This window comes from Zosterops lateralis (assembly GCF_965231275.1).
Source record: "Zosterops lateralis genome assembly, chromosome: W".
In the NCBI taxonomy this organism is placed as follows: Eukaryota; Metazoa; Chordata; class Aves; order Passeriformes; family Zosteropidae; genus Zosterops; species Zosterops lateralis.
In genome coordinates, this window is record NC_139801.1 from 30,521,880 (window position 1) to 30,527,879 (window position 6,000).

At 41.1% G+C, this 6,000-nt stretch overlaps 1 pseudogene across 1 annotated transcript in view; it reads left to right on the forward strand.

The window, feature by feature from the left end:
* The window catches only part of LOC310922245 (dedicator of cytokinesis protein 11-like), a 104,971-nt pseudogene that overhangs the window by 53,349 nt on the left and 45,622 nt on the right, over positions 1-6,000 (forward strand). The window contains exons 31-32 of the transcript in view: positions 5,614-5,697; positions 5,814-5,881. The product of the transcript in view is annotated as a dedicator of cytokinesis protein 11-like (transcript). The remainder of the gene's footprint in view (positions 1-5,613; positions 5,698-5,813; positions 5,882-6,000) is intronic.

Below are 6,000 nucleotides of genomic sequence, written 5' to 3' on the forward strand. Positions count from 1 at the left end.
TCTCAAAGTGACAGATCCTAACTGTCTTCTTGCAGTACAGGGCTCTAGATTAACAGTTTGCTATTTTCTTTCAATTTCTTGTGCTCACATTCGGTGTTCAGAAGGGTACAATACAGTTCCCTCATGATTTAATCTTTAGGGGACTATTGGCATGTATAGTTACAACAAAGGCTGTCACTGTACTAGTCACAGGGTTATAGGTGAAATCCTCCCAATCCTGTTCCTAGCACCCCAGTGAGAGATCTTTAGATGGCACCTGGGGATCACAGCCTTTCTATTACAGGTATTTGAGTCATACTCTTTTATTGCACACCCCTCTATTTTGAGTCTAAATGGAGGACATTTCCTTCCCATAACCTTTAGCATCTTATTTAAAGCCTTACGAGAGTAAGCATCATAAGCTTTTCTTTGGCACCTGTTTATCTCAGTCACATTGTACCTATGCAGTATTGCATTGACCTTTGTTATGGTTAAGCTTATTACAGCAATAATTACAACTTTCCACATAGTGTCTATAATAACTATTAGTCCATCTATTTGTGGTTCCGAGTGAGTTTCACGGTGGTCTTTTAGTTCATCGTCGCCTGGTGTGATCTTCCAGATTCCTTTTGGAGCTTTCTTCACTCGGGAGTGATGGATCCAGGCCTTCTGTTCTTTGATCTTGATTGTAGTGAAAGTAGTAAGAAGCATCTGGAATGCTCCTTCTCACTGTGGTTCCAAGAACTTTTCTGCAAAAGACTTAATTTCTAGGTTGTCTAATTTTTTTTTTTTTTTTTGTTTTGAGCTCCAGCGACATATTTCTTAGGGCCACCATATACTTGTGGCTCTCTATCTGGGGATATGGTGGCTGGGACTCTACCCCCGGTATTATTTTTGCAACCATGCTTTGGTTACTTCTCGGGCTTTAGCTGTTCTAGTAGGCAAGGCTTCTGGCCATCCTGAAAAGGTATCAGTTAACACCAATAGGTAACGATATTCCCCCTTCTTGGGCAGCTCTGTAAAATCAATTTTTTATTGTTGCCCAGGTCTACAGCCTTTCTCAATTTGTCTCATTTTAGGCTTTGGTGTATTTTTGGAATTAGTTTGGAGGCAAAGACTACACTGACGGGTTACCTGTATCACTGTACCTTGTAACTTTCTGGCCACAATTCTTTCTTTCAAATAACTATACAAGATGTCTATTCCCCAGTGTGTTTTCCCATGTTCTTTTTGCACTAATGGCCATAACAAATAGGATGGTACTACAAGCTTCTTTTTCTCTGTCATGGCCCACCCTTCCTGATTATAATTTGCTTTTTCTGCTTTAATAAGTTTCTTACCCTTTATATTATATACTGGCTTACCTTTCAGCACTATCTATTTTGAAGTGCTGCCTCAATTGTCTCATCGGGTACCTCACCTTTAGCTGCGTCTTTTGCCTCTCTGTCCGCCAGCATATTCTTCCAATTAGAGCTCACTTTTTGATGCGATCTGTTCCATTCTCTCAAGTAGCTGCACAGCATCTAGCAGCTTTAGGATTTTTTTTCAAATGGCTCCATGTGCAAGGACTACCTCAAAGGCATCCAGCCTTCTGTGCAGAGGTGTTGGTGGGCAATGGTCCAGACTCTATTACCTCTCTGCTGATGGTAACTGCATACCCAGCATGCCTCTTTCCACTGACCACGTAGCTGCTTCTGTCAGTAACCCAGGTCTCCTTCAGATCCGAGTGACTGGAGTAGGTGGTTTCGATGGTCTCCAGGCGGTCGTGGATCACTGGTTCTCCTATACTCCCACTGAGGAAGGAAGCTGGGTTCACAGTGTTAGTTACCACAATCTTAGCTTGGTACATTAGGAATCTCTGTTGGGAGATCTAATGTCTTCCTTTTCTTCAAGGACTGCAGACATTGTATGGGACACTAGCACAGGCATCTTCTGGCCTAGAGTGAATTCTGAGGCACTCTGGCCATCCTTTAGGAGCTGTGTCTGGAAGTCCCAGGGCTGGAGCTGACATGATGGCCTTCTTTAGCTGGTCAAAGGCCTGAATAGCTTTCTTAACCCAGGTAAATGACTGTTTGCCTCATCAGCTGGGCTTTCTTCTGGGATCTGCAAGCCCAAAAAGTTTAGGGGGCTTACCGTCCGGTCCACTCATGTTTCCTGGATCTGGGTAGCTATTAGGAGGTCTTCTGCATACTGGAGGAACTGTTTGCAAGCTGCTCCCCAAATATCTTCCATCCAGTTTGAGGTTCTCCTGTGCACGGACCACCTCAAAGGACTCAAATGAAAAGATTTTCTGGCTGGCTTTATGGAGAGGGAGGCAAAAGAAAGCATCTGCACATCTAAAACAGTAAATAAGTTAACAAGATATAAGGGTTAGCGACTACTGAATACAAGCCTTCAGTTATCCTGTTAACAGCTAAGTTTTGTACCAGCCTGTATGACTTGTCAGGCTTGGCACGATAGGAGTGTTGAATTTAAACTGACACTCCTTCAGTAGTTTTATCTTTAAAAAGTTTTCTTTGCCCTGCCGACATGTCAGGAGCCTACACTCCAGGAAACACTTATTCTATTTTCTTTTTTATTATTATTTTTTTTCTTTTTTTTTTTTTTTTAACAGTTTTACATATTGTTGATTCTTTACCTCCAAAATAATTTTTCTATTTTTAAATATTACTTTTGCCTCCAGCTGCTCTAGCAGATTTCTGTCCAAAAGTGCAGATGGAGCATTAGGCATATATAAAATCGATGGATTCTCTATTGTTTCCCCAATTTAAACTTCAATGGTTTGTAAATGTAAGCCTTTTTTAGGTTGGCCCGCCGCTTCTTTTACTATTACATAGTTACTGGTTACAGGTGTTAGGGTTTTATTGCCCCGGTGTCTTATCAAGAATTTTATTTCTTTTTTTTTTTCTGTTATGGCATCAAGCAGCAATTGGGATCTGATAAATGCTGCTTGATTACAAACTTCATTTTCTTAGCAACCCCTATTAGATCACTTCGATCGCCTTTAGCACCCTTTTCCCAAATCTTTAAATCAATTGAGGAAAAGGGGACCTTAATCAATTTTGTAAAAGAAAACCCCATACAATTGCCTAGACACTTAATCCAAATTACTGGTTATTAATTTTTAGGGTTTCTGAAATTCCGTTTCTGGGCAGGGGAACTCTTTGAACCAGCTTTTCAATTCTTGTTCCTTCTATTCTTAAAACAAAAAGTTAGCAATATGTATTCTTTAAAACAAGGCTCGAAGCACCAGCTGTTGAAGAAAGAATTTGTGTTTACATAAAAAAGGAAAAATAAAAGAAAAACCCACGTGATTACCCAGACACATAATTCAAATTACTGGTTATTAATTTTTAGGGTTTCTGAAATTCCATCCCTGGGCAGGGGAACTCTTTGAACCAGCTTTCCAATTCTTGTGCTTAAAACAAAAAGTTAACAATTGAAGAAAATTTGCAATCAACTTCTTATACACTGTCTCCCTTCACCAAAACCTGTTTATGTGATAGCAAATTTTTTAGGCTCACAAAACAATGGGTTCAAAAACACTCCACAAATTTTTGCACTGAGGAAAAAGCGGGGGGTTTCTCGGTCAGGCAGTTTTGGCTCTTTTTACAATTAAAACTGTATTCCACAAACAAACAACAGTTAAAACAAACACATCAGGCTTTTTCAGAATTTCAAAGACACAGCCTGAGGCCACAAACCCTGGCTCCCCGCCGGTCATCGGGGACAACCCCCCACTTCGGTGGCATGCTGGCACAAGCTTGCAAAAAAAACCCAAAAAAAAAAAAAAACAACAAAAAAAAAAAAAAAAAAAAAAAAAAAAACTAAAACAAAAAAAAAAAAAAAAAAAAAACAAAAACTAAAACAAAACTCCTCAAAACTCTCCACTCCCGTTTTTGTTTTTTTTTTCTTCTTATAAACAACAAACAGCCTATTCACCCATAGATGTTTTTTACTGAACAACACACTGATTAAAATCACACTATCAGTTATGCAGTCAGAAATTACAGCGCTCTCCGTGACACCCTCCAGTCACGGCCCAAGCACATCCCCCCCCCCCGAATTCCTCTGCTTTTCAGCAGAGATATCCTTCCGCGGATCGGCGGGGGTTTTAAAATTTCTTAAAAACAAAAACACTTACAACACAAACTTTCACAATTTACACACATACGGTAGAAAACCCAAACAATCACAATTAAAAACAAAAACACTTACAACACAAACTTTCACAATTCACACACATACGGTACACAAATTAATCACAAAGAAAACCCAAGCAGACACGAATACACACACATCCAGCGTTCGCGACCGCAACTCAAAACGGGACCCTGTTCACCTCAAAAATTCAGGCTAGCCTCTCAGATTATGAATTTACCAAAGTGCACCTTTAAACCATGGATGGAGCCACTACGCTCCCGATATCAATAGCTCTGTGCTGCCGCTGCTTTCCCCCTTGAATGCAGCTCACAGTGACCAGCGTTACCTGGACAAACCAAAATTGGAGCCACTACGCCCCAATACCAGCATCTCTATGCTGCTGCTGCTTTCCCTCCCTGGAATGCAGCCAACAAGTGACCAGCTTTACCTGGACAAACCAAAGATGGGGCCACTACGCCCCAATACCAGCATCTCTATGCTGCTGCTGCTTTCCTCCCCTGGAATGCAGCCAACAAGTGACCAGCTTTACCTGGAACACAACAACACAACAACAATACTCCTCGGAGATTCCAAAACCCAGGCCTCTGCTTTGCATAAGACGTCTCTTATGACTTATAAGCCGCCTCTATTCAAAGGTACCTACATTCAATACATTTTTCTTTAAACATACCTTTTGTCCGTAGTTCCAGGAGGTTCAGGTCTTTCCCCGGGTGGACGGTAAGGTCTGAGGAGCCCTCACCCCGAAAACTTTCGGGTGGGCGCCCTGAGGGGTCCTAGACCCCACCGGCCCCACGGCCAGAAAGAGCAGTTCTCCTGCCTGGCTCGCCAAAATGATTTATTAAAAAAACTATGGACATTGATCTAATACCAATATCCAACTATGACGGACAAAGACTCTCTAACAGTTTTAAGTTAGAAAGTGTATGTTTATTATGACGCCGGGCAGCGTGCGGGATAGCTCTCAGAAACACACGTGCAATTTACAGATCATCACAGGGTCTTTTATCTTCAGGAGTATTGAATACACAAACTACAAATGCATATTCATAGCTCTGATACCTCCCATTCCCCGCTTCGTATGGTAATTAGCCCAAAAAGCCATCAAGCATGCGTAGTTTGTTCTTTGAAATGGGTCGGTGGTCTTTTTAATGGGGTGGGGTCCCAAAATGATGAAGTAAGATTGTCTTCCTCAGCTCTGACTTTTTAACCTTTAGTGTTTGTGACAGCTAAATCCTGTTTTTCCCAGGACTGTTTGATTTATGATTGTATTGTGTTCATAGGGTCTATTGATTATTCAGGATGCAGAAGCCCTATTATGACAGTTCTCATGATTTATCAGTTCCTTATCAGTTCCTTCAGTCTGGCTTCTGTTAGCAAAAGGGAAGTCCTAGCTACATTATCTCAGCACTATCTATTTTGACTACAGTCTTCAATGCCTCAGGTTGGCCACATGTTGCTCTTTTTCTCCAGCGTTGTTTGACCTTTATGGACAGAGGATTTGTTTTTAACTTGATCAATGATTACATTTCTGGATTCAGCGCAAAAGATCCTAAGGTAAGCAGTAGGTTTCTTGAAAAGTGGTTTGCAGCTGTACATATCTACATCAATCAAAGCTTTGTAGCAATTATTTTATACAACTCTTGGAGGCCTTTTAGACTCTGTTCCTGCAGAGTCTTTTAGAGGCAGAGACCTCCTTGTCTGGGCCAAGAGCCTGTACCCAGCTGTTCTTTAAAGTAATGTAAAGAGTCAGAATGAAAGGAAAGAGTGGTTAATAGCCTGGATGAAAAAGGCAAAGAAGTCCCAAGTGACACCTGTGTGCATTGACACTTAGGGAGAACAATTTGCCAATTATTAATG